Source organism: Camelus bactrianus, chromosome 33 (genome assembly GCF_048773025.1).
Source record: "Camelus bactrianus isolate YW-2024 breed Bactrian camel chromosome 33, ASM4877302v1, whole genome shotgun sequence".
In the NCBI taxonomy this organism is placed as follows: Eukaryota; Metazoa; Chordata; class Mammalia; order Artiodactyla; family Camelidae; genus Camelus; species Camelus bactrianus.
Window position 1 is genome coordinate 14,935,121 of NC_133571.1, and position 20,048 is coordinate 14,955,168.

The 20,048-nt window shown below is 51.7% G+C and overlaps 1 long non-coding RNA gene across 1 annotated transcript; it reads left to right on the top strand.

The window, feature by feature from the left end:
• Positions 1-527: 527 nt before the first annotated feature.
• Positions 528-10,314, top strand: LOC123616432 (uncharacterized). Its single transcript, XR_006724414.2, has 3 exons — positions 528-846; positions 2,542-2,659; positions 4,554-10,314. It is a non-coding gene; the product is annotated as an uncharacterized LOC123616432 (long non-coding RNA).
• The last annotated feature ends 9,734 nt before the right edge of the window (positions 10,315-20,048 follow it).

Sequence of the window (20,048 nt, forward strand, 5' to 3'; positions counted from 1 at the left end):
AGTGAGGGTGGCAGAAGGAGGGGTTAGCAATGAGGGGAGATGAGCTCCTGGCAGGGGCAGAGGGGCTGGGGAGAGAGTGGTCCCAGAAGCCACAAGGCTTTTGGAGTGATGTGGGTTTCGCAGGATGAGGGGCACTCAGGTCCCTTGCCCTGCCCTACAGAGGGGGCCGTGGTGGGGGGAGAGCTGGGGAGGCACTCCCTCTACACCAGCCCACAGTCCCAGCTCAGGGCCCCCAGGGCGTCTGGCTTAGGCTGCCATGGGAAGCAAAAGTCCAGAAGAGGGGCCCAGCCAGGGGGAGGCTGAAAAGTCAGCGGCAAACAGGCCGCCCTGGGTCTCACCAGGCATGGCAGCCACCAAACACACGGCACTTGCTGGGGCCCTCACCCTCTCCAAGACTGTGTCTGAGAACAGTCTGAAGCCCCAGCAGCAGGGCTGGCTGCCTGCCTCCCCGCCAGCCCAGGTTAACCCTTGCACAGCTGGACAGCTTTCCTCTGGTTTTAGCTCCCCAGTCTCGCACAGTGCCTAGCATCCCGACACACAGTGGCCCTCCTCTGCCTGCCCAGCCAGCTCCCAGGGGATGACCCCTCCACTCCTCCAGTTTCCTCCACACAGGCAGGCCCCTGCCTCTGGTCCTCAGAGAGCACGGCAGTTCCTGCCTCCCTGGATGGCCTGCACACTCGGCCTGGGAGGGTGGGTTGTTCCCCATTCAGTCATCCCTAGAGAAACAGGCGGAGAGTCCAGTGACAGACTGGGCGGGCCTGAGCAGCCCTCCAGCCCAGCCCCTGCTTTACAGGAGAAAACTGAGGCCGAGGACCACCCAGGTGCTGAGGCTGCTCAGGACCACCTGTGAGTAGGAGATCCAGGGTACCTAGGGCCAAAGAAGAGGGCAAGGGCAGAAAAAGGGAAGGACAGAGACACTTGCCCTCTCCGGAGTACCCGGCTCCCCCAGGGGAGGGCGGGCCTGTCCCGTTACCTGAAAGGGCAGGTGTTGCCTGAGGCTGGGTGTGGGGGGTTTCTGTAGGTGGCTGGGGGTGAATCACACTTTCCTGTGTGCTGCGTGTCCGCGTGTGGGTGTGCTGCATCAGCGTGCGTTGTCCTGCGTGTCTGGGGAGGCAGGCGTTACGTGTGGGACAGGCCCCAGGGTGCCGGCTTCTATATTTTGAGGAACCTTGCTTGAGATGGCTCTCAGCATGTGCAGGCTCACCTGCGTGCTTGTGTGTCCTGGCGCGGCCTCTGTCTGTCTTACCAAAATCGGGCGCGTGCAAGAGCGTGTCTGCACGTGTGGGTGTGCGCGCACAGGGACCCAGGAAGGGCTACATCTGGAGGCACGTAAATTCACTCCTCTATGCTGGCTGCTCAGAGATGGGGAAACACTGATGTGCTCCAAACTCCAGCCAACTCCGGTTCCTGAGTTTCCAGCTGTCCCAGCTGAGCTGTGCACAGATGTGGGCTGCTTTGCTGCAGTCAAAAGCAGACCTCCCAGGATTTTTCCAGAGGAAATGCAGAAATATTTTGGTGTCTGCTCTGGGCAGTAGGATAGAGAGTGGGGCTGGGGCTTGAGGATAGGGCTTCAAAACAGAGGGACCGCAGGTCAAAGGGAAACTGAGGAGGCAAGACCATCCCCCAAAGGCCAGTGTGGGGCCAGGGGGTCTGACGGCTTCCAGTTGTAGGGTCCTCAACATGACCCCGGCTACTACCTGGGACAGCGACGTACCAGACACCAGGGTTGCTGACCTCCAGCACCCAGCCCACCGCCCCTCAGCCTCTCCCTGGCCCCTCTCCTGGGCAAGTGCCCCACTGCCTTCTGTGAGAACACATCAACACACCTCCATCCCCTCCATCCTCCACACCATGGGCAGCGTGCCAGGGACGCACCACACAACACACATGTGCCCCAGCCACCACGGCACCGCCACCCACCACACCTGACCGCACGCACGCCATCACCACCACATTTGAACACACACGCACACACACACACATCCTCCCTCACATCCTATGCCAATATTTCAGAACCACAGTCACAGATGACACACAAACACCCCCACCGCACACAAACTCCAAACTATACACTCCCACCACCACAGTGATTCTGTACAACCATCCTGGACTCTTCATCAAAGTGCCCGTGCCCGGAAAATTTCCCCCGCCCCCATACACAGTTCCAGACCTTTCCAGGCCAGGGAAGAGGCCTGATACTGTTCTTAGGCTCCTCGTCAGCGCAAATTATTTAAAGCTTTAAAAGAATTTGACTTGCTCCTGTCTCACAATTACCTGGGTTGGCTTAAACCACCTCTCCCCCAAGGGATGAGTTCTCTCTTTCAACTATGCCCCTTCTTCGTCCCTGTCCAGGGCACAAAAGTGCCTCTCTTCTGAGCCAAAGGCCCCGAGACTGGGCCCCACCTGCCCTTCATCCTCTGAGGTGGGAGAGATCCTTGCACACCTAGCCAGCAAATTCTCGTGGAAGAGTTACCCTGTGCCTGGCATGTGTGGGGCAAGTGGGAGGCCTGGGGCTGACAGAGATGTTTTCTCTACCCATAGGTGGCGTACAGCTCAGCAGAAGACGGGACTTGGACTGCACTAAAGCCACATGACACCCTGCCAGGAACGGGGGGAATGTCCAGAGGTGGGAGAGAACACAGCCATCCCCTAAGTGCAGGTGGGCATCCAGGGGCAGTGGCATGTGGACAGGCCTCCCCCGATGCCCTGCATTTACCTCTGCTCCTCATGGGGGTGGGTCAAAGAATCTGATCTCACTTCCGCCCCCACAGAACTCTCTAGCACATCGCCCTGCTTTATCGCATGCATAGCACTTATCTGGATTTACCTTGCGTATTTGAATACCTGTTTTTATCTATCCCCACCCCGTATTAGCGAAGTGAAAGCAAGAACGGGGTCTGGTTTTAAGTCGTGGAAGGAAGGTAGATAGGGAAGGAGAGAGCCTCGTGCCGGGTGTGGGGACACGAAGCTCAGTGAGGAAGGAGGAAGCTAATGCTGGGCCGTGGAGGCCAGGCTGCGGAAGCCGTTAGGTTTGGAGCAGGGCACCGATGTGAACAGGCCCCTAGGCCAGCTACTGAGAGTGCAAAGGGCTTTTGACTATGGCGCATCTGGGTCTCAGAGGCAGCTAACTGATAGGTAAACTGCGTGTAGTACAAGATTCAAGTGTATGACCTTTAGCATCAGATTTCTGTATAAACCTATTAAAGCATTATAACTTACATTGCAGGGGTGAGATGGAAACAGATCGTCAGATAAACAAAAGAAACTCAGATCAGTCTTCTCTCCTTAGAGTCTCCCTCAGACCAGCTGACAGAAATCAGTCCTCGGTGGAGATGGGTTATTATGCAAAAGTCCGGTCCTGGAGAAAACATGTGTATACGGAGCCGCCATCTGCTTGCCTTCATCCCAAGCGCAGGAGGAGCGCTTGGTCCTACAGGCCTGAGAGGACAGTGGCTTAGTTACTCACCCTTTCCTAGGAGCCCCCTTCCACCCTTTAGAGTGTGGACCACCAGCACACAGGGTCTCCCTCTTGCTGGGGAACAGCTTGATTTTAGAACCAAAAAGGTAGGGGATGTTGAGAGAGAATCCTTTCACGAGCTACCTGCCCACTTTCCCTAGCGGGGCAGGATGAATACTATGGGGAAGTTTCACTTCAAACTCTTTCCCATTGGAGGGAGGTTTTATCTCAGCAAATATCCAGGAAGGCCAGGAGGTGTGGGAGGGGCGCCCTATGGCACCTTTAGCACCTTCAGAACCTTCAGCACATTCAGCTGCTGTCCTGTGTACCAGAGACTCAACAGCCCCCCAGCTCCCTGTCCTAGAGCCGAGAGCATCAGGACTGTGTGGGGAGGCCGCACTGTGCAGAGCCGGGCCCTGAGCAGGGAGGAGGGATCCTGGGCTGTGGTCTTGACCCCCGGGGTTCCCTTATGAAGCAGGGCATCTCGCCTCTCTGTTGGAGCCAGGTCAATTCAGAGGCCCCAGGGTCCTGGAGGGAAGGGTCAGAGCAGCAGAACGGACTTGACAGAGTGGTGGGTCAGGGCATAGACTCTGAACTCATTGCCAGAGAAGGAAATTCAGCCCGCCTCTGCCCCTGACCAGCTCTGCTGCCTTGGGCAGGACAGTTCCCCTTTCTGCACCACAGTTTCCTCATCTGTAACCTGGAGATAACCATCACCGCTCTGCCTGCTTCAGAGGGATGCCGTGTGGGTCAAAGGAGACAGGAGAAGAAAGTCGTTTGTGCTGCACACAAGGGGAAGATGAGGCCGCCCCCTCCTCCCTTCCTCACAGGATGTGGTAGCAGGAGGGACTGGAAGGCCCCGCACCCAGAATTAATTAGGAGGCTCTTGTTTCTCAGCATATGCCGGGGTCTGAGTCCCAGCTCCAACACTCACCAGCTAGGTAACCTTGAACCAGACAGCTCAGCATTCTGGACCTTATCCTTGAACTAGGAGAGAAGAAGCTCGTACCAGATGACCGCTAAGGTCTGCATTTGTCCCCTGATCCCTCCATCCCTAGACTCCAGAATTCTCCCTTCTGTCCTCTCTTGTTCTCAGCCAAGGGGAGACTGGTGGAGAGGAGACTGGGCTCCCAGAGAAGGTACCGGCTGGCTGGCTGGCAGCTGAGAATAGCTGCGGGTGACGCAGGGGAGGGGACAGCAAAGGACCGGAAGTGAGCCTTCAAGAGCTCCTTGTGCAGATGGGCGAGAGAGGTAAGTGGGGGGCAGATGGCAAAAGGGAACCTTATTTGTTACCCTGGCACATGCCAGGCACCATCCTGGACATGGGGAATACAGAAGTGAGTACGTTCAGAGCCTTGTGCAGGGAAACAAGAGATGTAAACAGACGGTTCCCCAGGCATCAGAAGGGCTGGGGGAGCAGCCCCCAGCAGGTGACTTGGGGCACGAGGAGGGCCTGTCCCCAGCCACATGGGACAACTCGCTCCCAGACAGGCAGCCGGCTTGCTGCGATGATGGGAAAACACAGAAATTGCTCGGTGCCCAACAGCTCAGGGGTGGTTAAAAAAAAATAAATGCCCGAGAGAAAAGTGACTGGGTGGGGTAATGAATGTTTTGTTGAAGAGGAAAATATTAGTTTGTGCAGCTCAGCATGCAAACACCTCAACTAACAAAACGGCTCAGAGGAAGCAAGGGGCACCACGGGCTTTTTCTCACAAAGATTAAAAAAGAAAAAGACAGCAGTCACAAACAGACCTCCTCGGTGGCTGAAAGCACATTCCCCACCAGGTGAGAAAACCAAAGCCCGGTGCTGGGCAGGGCAGGACCTTGCTGCCACTCCATCCTGAGTGAAGACTGACCTGCATGCAAATCCCACACCGCAGCTCCGGACCCAGTGCCTTCTCGTTTCAAGGCACTCATTTCCGCTCCTGAGGTGATGGGGAATTTCTGCACACATGGGTCAAGCAACTGAAGGAACCAGAAAGTTCCACTTCCTGAGGGTGCATTCAGCAGGTGTCACTTCCAGACACAGGAAGGGCTGTGTCGTCTGCAGTTTATGTTTACAGTGGAAGGACCGGGTTAATAGGAGGAGATACGAGTTATTTTTGTTTCTATGACTATGAATTGTAAATAAGCGTTCAGAATCTCCAGGCAACTGGATGGGCCCACACGAGCCTCTCTCCAGACAGATGCCTAACTGACAGCAGCTGCCAATGAGTGCTAAGAAAGTCCTCCGGCCCCGCGTTGCCTGCTCTCCTCCCGGGTGCAGTTCCAGGCCTGCTGTCCCTCAGGGAATGGCTCTCACTTTAGACCCCCCTCTAAAGTTGGGACCAATAACAACTTTAATGTCCAACAATAGGGGCTTGTCCAAATAAATAATGAAGCAATTATATGATGAAACACTACATAGCCATTAAAAATAAAGTAATAGGGAAATTTTTAGTGACATGAAAAAATATTCGCAATTTATTAACTGAAAAAACTGAACTATTTATGGATAAAGTGATACAATGTCTTGGATTTGCTCAAAAAATAATTTAGGAGAGGGGGAAGTGAAGGAGGGTTTATATAAAACAAGATGGATCACAGGATGATAATTATAGAAGTGAAATAACTGGGAAATGGAATATCATTATACTATTCAGGCCACTTTTGTATATTTTCAAGATTTTCCACAATAAAGTGCTTTATAACTATGTACAATGTAGATGCATTGAAATATGGAGATGAAGTATAGAATAAAAGACATATATATCAAAAAAGAAAAAGAAAGAAAAGTTGGGACCAGGTCTCAAAAGACAAGTGTTCAGGAAAGATCCATTTCCCACTGTGTCTCCAGAATGCGCAGGGGCTGGGGCCCGAGGGAAAGTCTCTGACAGGCCTGTTGCAGCAGCAGCAAACTGACCTGGGACTCCCTCTTCCGTCCCTGACTACAACCAGATCAGCCCCAGAGTCCAGGCTGCGGGAGTCCTCAGCTGCGTAGGGACCAGGTAGAGCATCAAATAGCCAGAGACATGCCAGAGATCGCTGGGACAGGATCAGGCCTGGGTCTGGTGACCCCTCTTTGTAATCCCAGGGCAGATGCAGAGACAATAGGCCCCACCACGCCCAGCCTGTGGGGAGGGGGTTTGGGGTTTGCGGTTTGCTACCGGCAGGGCCTTGGCAGAGTTTGTGGCTCTGGCTCCAGGACCCTCAATCAGCCTGAGTCTTCCTGCACCAGAGCTGCCTGCTGCCCCCTTAGCCATCAAGACGGCCACATGCGGCCACTGTTCCTCCTACCTTGCTCCCCTAGGTCGTACCCCAGGTGCCCCTCTCGTGAGTGTTGACATCCCTACTTGAGCACCATAGGCAGGTCTTTGGCCAACCAGCTCTTTCCACTGTAGACCCCAGCGGTCAGGGTCAGGGCCTCTGTCTGTGGGTGCTTTCAAGGCCAATGTGGACCTGGCTTCGACTCCCAGCATTGCCCGATACAAACTCTTTGGTCTTTATAACGTTTTCACCCTTTCCTTAATATGAAATAGCAAAAATATCATTTCACAGATGTATTGTATTAAATGAGACAGTCTGGAAAAAGAAAAAAACCAGAACAGCATCCTGTTGATGTTGTCCACTTCTTCTTCCGTCTTAAGTTCCTAAGAAACAGACACTAAGGGAATGGCATGCCCTGACTGAGGTGCTCTTGGGATGAAGCCGGCTGGGGAGAGAGGGAAGCAGGAGTGGGTAGGGGGAGAAGTTGGGCTGCGATGCAGTCGCCACCAAGGTCTAGGCCAACCCCACCGGGAGCTCTGGAGCTGGGGTGGCCCTGCAGAGATGTCCTGCACTGAGCCAAGAGGGCCAAGCCTTGTACCCCGATCAACCAGTCATTGGATGCAAGCGATCCCCAACCTCAGGAGGGGGCATAACCTTGGGCAATTCTGCAGGGACACCGCTCTGGACAGTGACGAGTGCCTCCATCCTGAAAGGGGCTCTGGGCGTACCCCAGCACCCGGTACGACAACCTCTCCTCTCTCTCCTCCTGCCCCAAGCCTAATACCAGTTTCCAAGAAGTGAGTTAAATTCACTCTAATAGAGACACTGACTGGGAATGAGAAAGCAGTCCTTCCAGTCTGGGCCCAAACTCTTAGATGTGGGGCTTTGGGCAAGTTCTTTCATTTCCTTTACCCTCAGTTTTCTCATTTTTAAATAGGATCTAATCACTTCTCTGCCTTTCTTAGGGGTTGTGAGGAGCTCAGAAGGCCATCATGAAATGGTGAGATGCTCTGAAACCTGTAGGACTATCACAGCGTGGTCCCCATGCAGACCATCGATTCAAAGTCAGCCCTAATTTGAATTGCTTCCTCGTGTGCCCCGAGAAGTTCACTCCTTCCTGTCAGGCTGGACGTTCTTTTGTAAGGGGAGGAAAACGGATCACCCTAGCCCATGGCCCACCCAGAGGGCCTCAGAATGAGAGAGCTGCTGGTGAGGGGACCGGAAGTGGGGCGGGCGTGCCAACAGCAGGGGTCTGAGCCCCTGGGCACCGACCTTTGATGAGGGGGTTGGCTTTTCCAAGGGACTGAAGAACAGTGTTGGGGGTGCCTGGACTGGAGACGGCACACGCCGTGCACTGGGGTGCTTCCTCTGAGTGGCTCGTTTGTTGTTTAACCACGTCCTGGTGGTGGAGCAGGTGGCCCTCCTGGTCGGCCCCTGACCCTTAGGAAGTCACAGCTGCCGCATTCATCCATCACCAGCCTCCCTCCCTGGGGTGAGATGTGCCCAGAAGCATCCTTTAAATCAGCAGGCTGCCTCTGCCTGCTCTGTGTGGGTCTGGCCCTCCACAGAGGTGAGTCATATTGTCTCCCCCAGGCCCAGCTTCGGGCATCATTTCTGGGTGTTTCAGAAGACGGCTTGCATTGCTTTTCCCTTCAACTGATTGCGCTGGTGCGAGTCCTCCCCCTAAACCATTTTACCCGATTTAATTCCTACTTTTTCCTCTCCTCACCCCCTTTTTCTCTAAGTCTTTTTGGTGGAGAAGAGTGAGGGAGGCCATCAAAGGAAACTGAATTTCCAATAGCAGTGCCCTCTGTGGACGCAGAGCTGGTTAAAGGTGTGAAGTCAGTGTTCCACTAAGACCCCCCACACCAGCTCTTTGCGCATCTGTGAATGCTGGCCTCACAGGGTCCCAGGCGACTCGGAAGCCTGCACACCGGCCTCTTGGAGTCTGCCTAAGCCGCCCATTGGCTTCAGCTGCTTTAATAAAGAAAAGGAAGCCTGAATTCTGGCAAGACCACTCTAGCCAGCAGCAGCAGCAAGCAGCAGCTGAGAACTTGTTCAAATTCTCAGGCCCGATCTGAGACCTGCTGAAACAGAACCTGGGGAGGGAGACCCCGCCACCTGTCACTGAACAGACTCTCCAGGTGACTGGGCCGCCCACTGCAGGGCACGCAGGAGCCCCCTTCATCCAGCTCAGGAGAACGTGGTTGGCCTCTGCCTTCCGCAGAACAGGCCACTAGCGCCACCGAGACCAGGACAAGAGGGCAGAGGCGGGCGTGGCAGAGTGTCCGAAGTTCCTGGTGCAGCTGGTGAGAAGGGAGTCCAGAAGGACCCCGGGGGGAAGATTCTGGAATGCAGCCCAAAGTTCACAGAGGCCTGGAGACCTGGGCCGCTCCACAGACCCCAGGCAAAGGGGAGTTACTTCCGCCTGATGTGGCACCGTCCACCCGAGTCCACCTCTGACAACCCCTTCATTTCCCAGGAGAAAATCCCGAAGCCCTGGACAGTCAAGTCACTTGTCCGAAGTCTCTCAGAAAATTAATGGCTAAACCCAGACTCAGGCCGGAGGGAATGGATCTGAAAGCAAACCCCAGCCTCTGAGGTTACAGGGATTTGTTCAGTCATTCAACAAACAGCACATACAGACCACGTGACAGGGTCACAAGCTTATCCACACCCAAGCCTGTGTGGTAGGGGTGACTGTGTCCGCTGCTCTGATGGAGGGAAATTGAGGCTCCCAAGGGAGAAGTTGCTCTCCCAAGGTCCACAGCTTGGAAGTAAGTAGCAGAGTCAGATTTGGACCCAGGTGGCCAGCTGCGAGCCCAGAGCTTGACCCACGGCTGATTTCTCCCACGGAAAAAAAATCTTAATGATCAATGCCAACAGCTCCTCTTGTCCCTGGGAAAGCCCATGAACAGCGATATGTCCCCGGCAGTTCTCCCGGGGACACAAGCCAGCTCTGCTCCCAGAGCGAGCCCTGGAATGTGCAGAGAAGGCAGAGGAGACAGAACTGCAGGGAGGGGCTTTGGCTGCGCCCTGACCCTTCAGAAGGCTGAGCGCCTGCCTCAGGACCCCCACGCCCTCCTCTGGCCTGGAGTCCCTCCCCACCCCCAGTTCAGCACGGCCCTGGGCCAGGCCCCACCATTAGTTCCAGACACCACGTCTCCTCTATTTATGGGGTTTTTTTCTTTGCTTCTGCGGTTCCCCCTGGATGAATGCCCCCTTTCCCTGGATTTACAGCATCCTCCTGCGGTGGGGTTGATGTCACTTTAATGAGAGTTACTGCTGCCTTCAACTGTGACTGCTGCATTCCGATTTATGGCCTCTCCTCCAGGAGCCCAGCAGGACTTCTCCCTGGCAGGGAGGGTGGCTGTGCTCTGGGCTAGGGCCTGGGATGAGGATGGATGCTGGAGGACTGCAGCTCCCCCCACGCTGCCCCTGCCCCACCCCCACCGCCACCCTGGCCCCCTGCCTGGGGACAGCCAGCCCCAGCTCTGAACCAGGGCTCCAGGCTCCTCGGTGGATCCTGAGCAACGGAGAACAGTAAGAATCAAGACAACAGGGAACATTAAGAATCCAGGGGGTTGGAGGGGGACAGTGTGTTCACTGTAGGTTTGGGAAAAGAGATCGCTCGGCTTTTCCGGCCCCTTCTCCCCCATCCACGCCTGTGAGAACCAGTTCTGAACTGGAGGACCGAGGGCAGAGGAAGGTGGAGGCATTCACAGAAAGCCTGTTGTTCTCTAGTTGAATCCAGATGTGGATGGCGGGAGGGAGGGGCCCTGGCAGCCAGCCTGGAGGGAGGAGGGGAGAGAAGGAGGGGGAACTGGGAAAGCAGAACTCCTGGCAGGAACACCAGAGATGCCCTGGAATCATTTCTGAATTTCAGTGCCCCCTGATTGGGCTCTAAAAGTGTCCCCCCAAATTGGCCTCCACTGTCTTCAGTTAATAGATAGGAGGCAACGTTGCCAATGGCTCAAGCAGCTATGGAAAAACTGCCAGGGTGTGCAGAGCACTTACCAGGCAGCCCTGCCTATGCAGCCTGGGCCTCCAGCTACGTGGACCTCCCCTCTGCCCAGCACCTCTGCCACAGACCCAAGCACGGAGGCCAAGGCCGGGCCCTGACCACGAGACAGGGGTGGAGGATCAGGTTACCACTGAACACAGTAGTTCATTCAACCATCACATCAACCCGATGAGATGGGAATTCTCAAGTCCATTTTACTGACAAAGAACCGAGGGGCTCTGTCTTTGAGGGTTAGCCACTAGTCCAAGGCAACACAGCTAGAAAACAGCAGAACCGTGGTTCAGACCCAGGGCAGTCTCATTCCACTGCCCCAGCTCTAGTACCCATTTTGGAGCTATTGCATTCGCCCAAGGCCCACCCGTTCCTAGAAATCTGAAGTTGGCTCAGAGTTGCCCCCAAGTCATGCTGAAGCCCAGCTCCCAGGGCAAGCAAGCTCTTGGCCATGTGTTAGAATGCTCCAGCCGGCTTCGCCCTCCCCTGTGCCCTCCTGGGAGATGGGATCTTCTCTCCAGTGGCCATAGAGAGGGCGGCTGCGCAGTCCAGGAAGACCCAGGTTATAGATTCCCCTAGAGGCCATTGACCCTGGAGAGGGAAGGGCCTGTCCCTGCCCTACCCCAGCTCCTTGTTCCTTATCCTCCCCAGAAACAGGAAATCCATGATCAGGTCCAAAGGCTGAGCTGGGAGTAGGAGCCAAGGGCCGCAGCAGCGCGGACATCACCCCTGCCCGCCCCACGTGGGACCCAGCACAGAGGGAACACCTCGTCCTGGTCAAGAGGTCATGGCTCAGGTGGGACCCAAAGCCGTGCAAAGACAAAAGCCCCTGGAGAGCATAAAAGAGCCCAGACTTTGGATCAGACTGTGGCCCTAGTTCTGCTGCACTGGCTGTGTGACCCTGGACAGAACACCGTGTCTCACTGCCCCCCTGTAAAGAGGGGGAGGGCATAGTTCCTATCTCCTGGAGTGCAAGCAGGATGCTGTACTTAAAGCCTTTGTAGTGAGTGCTCTGGAAATGTTAGCTGTTACTGTTCTAGATTCCATTTTTCATGCCACTGCTGATTCCGGTTTCAGTCTCCTTATGTTTATTGTAAGTAGAAAGATCCTTTTGGATGAAACCATGCAATGAAACCATGCAGTTTTCCCAGATCTCCCCAAACCTCTCATCCCAGGGACCCAAGGGATGACAGAGGTATTAATTAGCAAAGCCTTGGGACAGGCCCAGGCAGTGAGGGAGACTTGTTGACGTTAATTGGTACCATCAGATCTTTGCCCAGTCAGGATGGAGCAGTGCGGGCTGTGACAGCGTTCCTGCCCTTGGGGTCCACCATCTGTCCAAGACTTCATCCCCAGAGAAGCCGCAGTAGGTGGATGGGCAGGCAGCTCCTCCCCTCCCTTATCTTCATGGGGCCCAGCATGTGAGAAGGGCGGGGTGACCTAGGGAAGAGGTAGGGTCGGAGCTACTACCTTCTATGAAAAGAAAGGGTAGGGACCATGTTCTCAGGCCAACCAGCACTCCCAGTGCCACCATGATGCGAGCACTTCGGACGTACCAATGCCCGGGGCTGTGAGGATGCCAGTCTCTGGCAAAGACTCTCAACTAATTTAATGAGCCCTGGGAGTTTGTTTGAAATGCATAGTCCCAGGCAATGCCTTCCGTGGTTGAGGTCCAGGGACCTGTATTTTTAACAAGTACCCAGGGGATGCTAATGAGGCTGGCCTGCAGGACCACACTTCAGGGAACACTGGTCTGACATTTGTATGTCCAGTATTACTTAGTGCAAAGCCAGGCACATAGTAGGCAACAATAGTAAATGCCGACTGATGAAAAAACGTGAATGAGTGAGTGAGTTGGCAGAATAGAAAGAGGCTAAGAATATCTGTAGGATCTAGACCAAAGATCTGCCTTCCTCTAGGAATTCCCTCCCTCAGGGAAGAGTGGGCCCTGCATCCCTGGCTCACTCCCTTTTGTGGTTGGGACCAGACTTCTTCCAGTTGCAACGGGCCATGTAAGTTCAAAGGGAATTTCTAGTCCCCACAGAAGGAACCCCACTGAGTCCTTTTCCCACCTCAAATCTAACCAAAAAGGTCAGGGATCCCTGAAGATTCTATTTTCAGAAAAATGCAAATACACAGGAAGGTTTGCCTATAATTTCCAGAGTTCTGGACCCTGAAGCTATCCGCGGTTAAGGATTCCTGCTGGAGCGTCCTTTGATCTGTGAGTCATCCTTTACTGCAGGGAGCTGGACAAAGGTGAGCCAAGTACCCGGAGGAGTGTCTGGGCAGAGGGAGAGGCAGTAAGAGCTCTGCCCCCGGGGCAAGAAGCCAAGGTTTGGCCTGGGTTTCTTTCCTCCCTTCTCTGGCTCTCCAGGAAAACTGAAGGGCAGCCCAGACAGCAGGGTCATGGCTGGAGGTCTGAAAAACATGGGGCAGGAAGCAACTGAGGTGACCCAAGAGTGTCACAAAGTGAGACTCCACACTTCAGGGCGCAAGGGGCAGGGAAGGCAGTAAAGGAAAGAGAGGAAAAGAAGTTTTACTGAGCTCCATTTGGTGTAGGCCCTGGGCTGACTGAGCATCATCCTCGGTATAACCTGCCAGCAGGAATTAATATCCCCTTTTCACATGTGAGTGAGCAGAGACTCACTGGGCAGGGCCAGGGTACCACCGGGCCAATTTCATACAGCCAGTAAATGGCAGAGCCAAGATTTCAAAGCTGGGAACCCCCTAAACCATGGGGTTGGGATGGGCTCAAACTGCAAACCCACTTGGTCCCAAGAAAGTTTCTGCTCTCTGTCCTCTGTGGCCACCGACAGCCCTTTCTCAGGTTTCCTTCTGTTATTTGCAGGAAATGAGAGGGAGGTTCCAAACAGATGGAGAGAACCAGATTCTTCCCCTTCTGCCTTCGCCCTGATGGACATGACCAGGTCCCTCCACCCCCAACCACCCAAGGTCTTGGGTTTGAAGGCTGGCTTAGTCTCCTCTGACTTGTTCAAGGGCATCTGGGCAACCGCGCGCGCGCGCGCACACACACACACACACACACACACACACACACACATACACACACACAGACTTCCAGATTCCCAATTTCTGGGAGGAAGCAAAAAGTTACAAGCAAAATGAAGAGCTAGTTTCTGTGTAGATGAGACAGATGTCAGGACATTTAGGAAGACAGTGGACAGAGCACGAAGCCCAAGACCTTGGAGCTGAACTGGAGTTCCAGGTTGAGCCCCACTCCTTTCCAGTATGAATTTGGACAGGTACCTTCTCTTCTCCGAGCCTCAGGTTCGTCACCTATTAAATGAGTAATGATACCTGCCTCCCGGAGATACTGTAAGAATTAAGAAAATGCATCCAAAGCTCCCAGGCTCACAGTAAGCAGTCGACGAACAGTCACACCGCTTCTTGCCACTTCAATTTTAGTAAGTGGGGTATTTGGAGGGAGTAATTTAAAATTCCAAAGAGGAGACATTTAAAATGAGAAATAATTTTTAAAAGCTGGGAGTTGATTGGATCATCTTCATTTCTCACCTGTTAAGTAGAAATCATAATAGTATCTACCTCTAAGTGTTGTTCGGGATTTGATGAAAATTCACGAAAAGCCTCTGACATTCTCCAGCAGAATATTAGCACATATAAATGATTCCTATTACCAATCATACTCTTCTGATTTGCATTGGGATGCTATGCGCAGGTCTGAGAAACTGTCCACGCTGAGGAAAAGGCAGAAAGCTTAAATTCAAGTCAAGGAGATTTGTGTTGTACGTGAGAAAGAACTTTCTAGTTGAAAGCTGGCTAAGATCCTATATTTACACGGTAGTAAATAAGTCCCCTCAGGACACTGTAGGATCCTTTCCCTTCACAGACATTAAAAGGGAGATGGAACACTCTGTTTTAGGGCCTGCTAGATATGGCCCTGGCTGGAGACATGAATTATAGTGTATTTCCAGAGAGTCAACCTTGGCAAAGAGCATTGTTGTTATTTATATTACAAAGATGCATATGAGAATCATATTCATATCTCCTTTGAAATCTTTTCTACAAGATAGATCATACAGGACAAAAAAGATAACAAACAAATGATTAGAGTAAGCTACCAACTGTGACAATGGCATGCTCTGTAACTATTAAGAATGACATGTGAACTGTGTCAAGAAGAGATGTAACCCCCAGTTCCGGCCCCATCTAGGACCTGACCCTTCCTCTCTCCCATCTAATAGGAGCCAGGGAACCAGAGATGCTCAAGGCCCCGAGCAGCACCTGTGATGGGAAAAGCTGATGGCTCAGGTCAGAAATGGCCTCTGTCCAGGCCCAACTAACACATACTCGGCTTCCTGATGAGTAGCAGGACCTCTCAGTCCGAGCCATAATGGGTACATTTATTTTTAAAAGCAGTAAAAAGCTTGGCTAAAAATCTAACTGAATTTTTTTTTAGTAATAAATTTCCTCCGGGCTTTGCATAAAGAAAAGGACATTTACTCAAGAAAAATGTAATAAACACAAGGCATACAGCCCTGCCAGGTCCCCTGCTCTTGCTGCAGGCTTATTGTCCAGGGTCCCTGCTGGAGTTGAGGGCATGGCTCCACAGAGCAGGGGCAATGCCCTTCTTCTCCAAGGTCTCCAAGAGTGCCCCATTGTGATGGAATTGCTGGTGCATGAGGGGTCAGGACGCTCTCGGGGACACACATCTATATTACCCATGGTCTGTGCTATATGCTACATCTTTTATGGTTTCCCAGAGGTAGAGAGCAGCCTCAGCCTCTGCAAATGGGCTAAGGTCTTCCATTTTGATGAGGTGGCCCAGCCTGCTACCCAGGGGGGTCCCTGTTCTCTGTGGACCACATGACCAATGAGATTCTTGAGGGCAGGCACTATGCCTCAGGTCCTCACCTGCACAGTACAGTGTCAGGTACACACGGCTACAGAAAACCTCGTATTGAAACCCTTCCGTATACAAGATGCTATGTTGGGCTCAAGGTGGATACAAAGATGGGCCAGACCCAGTACACCCCGCCCCAGGCCATGAAATGGAAAACCCATGTGGCATCATAGAAGAAGCTAAGGCTGGCTGCAGAGTGCCAGGCTTCTAATCTGAGCGGTGCCACTAACAGCAGGCTTCAGTTCTTTCGTAACTTCTGGTTCAAACACAAATGCTGTGAAATCATTAACACTAAAGGCACAGGGTAAAAAGTACCTGAAAAGCTACCCGAAAAGTAACCTCAGGGCTTCTCCCCCAGGCTTTCCAATCTCAGTCCATGGTGCCACCCAATAGCCCGAGCCAAAACCAGGAAGTCGTCCTTGACTCTCACTCACCCCTGAGTCCAAAGAAACATCAAATCCTATTTCCAAATTCTACTTCCAAAGTGCAGCTGAACTCCAACACTCTCACCTGCTGTTGCCACCGTGGTCCAAGCCACCATTATCTCTTCTCTGAATGGCTGCCACCCTCTTCCAGAGTGAGCTTTTTTAAATACAAGTCTGATCATGTCACTCCCTTACATAATACCTTTCAGTGACTGCCCCTTGTTCTTAGGAAAACAAAACAAAACAAAACTCACATCCTAACATTGCCTGCAAGGTCCTGAGTTACTTCTGGCAGCTCTCCTCCCATCACCCCTCAGGTACGTGGCAAAGTTTCTGAGAAGCCCACCAGGCTCAGACCGGTACACAAGCTGTTCCCTCTGCCTGGGGTATCATTTTCGCATGTCAATCCTGATTCATTTTTTAAGTCAGCCTAGATATTGTGGGTGTAGGCTAGAGTCTCTAATTTTCCATGGTTCCAGCTACAATTGTAATTTTTTTAATAAATTTTTATTGAAGTACAGTCAGTTTACAATGTTGCATCAACTTCTGGTGTACAATGCAATATTTCAGTCATATAGGAACATACATATATTCATTTTCATATTCTTTTTAACCATAAGTTACTACAAGATATTGAACATAGTTCCCTGTGCTATACAGTATAAATTTGTTGTTTATCTATTTTATATATAGTGGTTAGTGTCTGCAAATCTCAAACTTCCAATTCATCCCTTCCCACCTCCTTCCTCCCCTGGTAACCATAAGTTTGTTTTCTATGTCTGTGAGTCTGTTTCTGTTTTGTATATAAATGTGTTCGGTTTTTTGGGGGGGGGGGTGTTTTTTTTTTTTTTTTCTAGATTCCACATGTAAGTGATATCACATGGTATTTTTCTTTCTCTTTCTGGCTTACTTCACTTAGAATGACATTCTCCAGGTCCATCCATGTTGCTGCAAATGGCATTATTTTATTATTTTTTATGGCTGAGTAGTATTCCACATAATTGTAATTTAAATAGCTATCTCTGCAGTTTTTAATGCCTTTGTAATGCCTACTCCCCTAGCAGCTATAGTTTGCATCTCAGGATAAGGAAATGCTGTTTCTGCCTCGTTCCACTGCTGTGACCACAGCGTCTAGCAGAGTGTCTGACCAATAACTAACTGGCTGCCAGATTGGATGAATGAATGAATGCATGAATGAATGAAGAGATGGATGATTGAGTATCCAGGTAGGAGAGCAGGAAAGGCCTCCTGGAAGAGCGAGCACAGAGAAGAAGACGGTTATGTTTGGGAACTTCAAGGGCCACAGGTCTGGAATCAGTGAGCGGAGATGTAACTTCTCTTGCAGTTCTGATCATTCAGTCTTCCTATTCCTTCCTAAAAGTCATTGATTCAGCCCAACTCCATCTAAACTTCCCCTCAGGCTGATTTTCTGCCAGGGAAGAATGGCTGCTCACTCAGCAGTCCCTGCCCTCTGTCTCTGTCTTCTCTGTTCTAGCCCAGCCCGCTGCCTCTCCAGTCCGCTTTCCCACCACGCCCTTGGATTTATGTACCTGAGTAATTGTGTGATGCTGTAAAACTAATTTGCACTTGTGCTTGGGTAGGGAAGTGACTGGAGCTTTGCCGTGGCCTTGGGAGCAGAGGAGAGTACCCCACCCCATCCCCAGTTCCCCCCCAGACTCAAAGCATGAGCAGCCAGCCCCATCTGCAAGGGCCCAGCACTGGGAACTGTACCGTAACCCAAGCCAAACACCAGTCACATAAAGAAATGAAAAGAAAAATCCTTCCACTGTTGCAAAGACTAGCGCCCTGTCACATTCTCCCCATCTCCGGAGAGAGCTCACCGGTTCAGTATCCCTTTCTACAGGGCTCTGTCAGCACCTGTTTTCTTGGTCACAGTTTGGGAGATGGTGTGGCATTTCTCCTCCCGCTAAATTGAGGTACACTAAGACCGAAAAGCAAAGGGGAGGTTCCTGCCAGGGTCTGGCAGCCCACTTCCCAGTTTCAGAGATCTCAGCAGCATAAAACTGGAAGACCAAAAGAGAATAAACAGAAAAAGCGTTCCTGAAAGAATCATGCATGAGTGTGTGTGGAGGGTGGGCCAGAGGAGGAGGGGGGCACCTGTAGGTCAAACCGACATTAATATTGGATATAAAAGGGGAGAATGATCTGTTTTAAATAATAACAGCCACCATTTCTTGGGCCTCTACAGTGTGCCAAACAGGTGTTTGTATGTAATATTTCATTTAATTTTCAAAACGACCCAGTGAGGTAAGCATGTATGCACCCATTTTACAGATGAAGAAACAGGCTCGTTGAATCACACAGCTCGTGAGTGGCCAAGCTCCAGGACTGAGATCCTGACACGCTTGCCTTGAACCACTGCTTGCAACTGCTTTCCTAGGGCTAGAGATCAGAAAGGAAGGAAATTGGTTTATGGGGTGGCACAGGGCTTGCGATTAGACACAAAGAATGTTCTGACAATGAGGGCTGTTTGGTTGTAGTCGGAATAATTGGGCTTGTTAGAGCTCTTCCTTGGAGGGCCTTGAAGGGGTGCTTCCATGCCTGGCTGGCTTAAGCGGAAGCACTCTCTGTTCCCAGCACGGGGCTGGCCTGTTAGAACTAACTGACAGCCTCACTGGGGTTCAAGATTGCCACACGCAGAACCGTTAGATGACAAGAGAAGATAGCACAGGATGTATGTCTGAGTGGCGCTGGAAGAAAGCAAAGGCCATAAGCAGACAGATGCTACTGTGGTTTAAAAAAACGAGAACTTTGTGGTCAGGTGGCCTTGTGTTTGAGTCCCTGCTGGCTCCCCTCCTTGTATGTTACTTAACTTCTGGAAGCCTCCATTTCCTAGTCAGTAAAAAGAGGCTAAGAATAGAAACTACTTTGGAGGGTTGCCATGAAAATTAAATAAGATGATACATGCAAAGTGCTTGGCACAGAACTTGGACATGATAAGGATACAATGAACTGAGAGCTGCTATAATAATTGTTATTGTTGGAGTCCAGAGCGGGGAGAGAACAATGTGGGGCTGTAGGTCAGTAGCTGAGAAAGTCTTCCTGGGAAATTCGAGTTCTATCCTGGATCTTGGAGAGCTGATCAGGTAAAATCAAAAGGAAGGAACAGGGACGGGGTAGGGCTCACAGAGTGGAATGAGTCTTCAAATTCTCTATCTTGAAAGAAAAATCTAGTTTGATCTGTGGTGGAACTCAAGAAGGGCACTGATTATGGGGAAGAAATAGTGGAAAGAGATGAGGTCTTCTCTATCCCTATTTCCAAACCCAGAATTTGAATAGAGACAAAGACAGCCTGAGGGACCTAAAAAAGAAACCAGACACACAGGGCTGCTTTGCTTACTTCTTCTGTGATCTGACAGACAAGGGGACATGTCTGGGGGCAGAGCTGATGATGGATGGGGGACAAGACCTGAAATAGAGGAAGTTAGGAAATGTGGGTGAGGCCCTAACTACAGTGTGGACTGACTCACGTGGGAAGAGTTGAGTATCCTGAGTTGAGTTAAGCATCCCGAGTTGAGTTGAGTATCCTGTCAGGCAGGAGGCCAATTTTGAGACCCTGGACATCTCTCCTCTTCAGTCCTGCCAGTTCAGGGTGGGAGGCCCTAGGGGAGCAGTCTTTGTGCTAATCCACTGTTCTCTGACAGCCTGCCTTATCTCCCTAATGAGAAGATAAACTCCTTAGGAGCCGGGGTGTTTCCCCAAGAAAGCTGCTGTTTGTTTTAGATCCTCTAGGCTTAACCCTCTGTCAAGTACCAGCTATCAAACCCTAACATCAAGCATACTGGGTGTTTGTTTAAAATGCAAAATTTCAGTTCTTTTCCCTAGGGAGTCTGATTGTCTAGATTCAGGGATCCAGGTATCTGTGTTTTTAACGAGTACCCAGGCGATTCTTTTGATAAGGCAAATTTGGAAAACACTGAGTTAGATAATCTCTTGAATCCCTTTTCGTCTTAAATTCAGGCAACAGAGCATCGTAAGAAGAGAACTGGGTTGGTAGTAAGG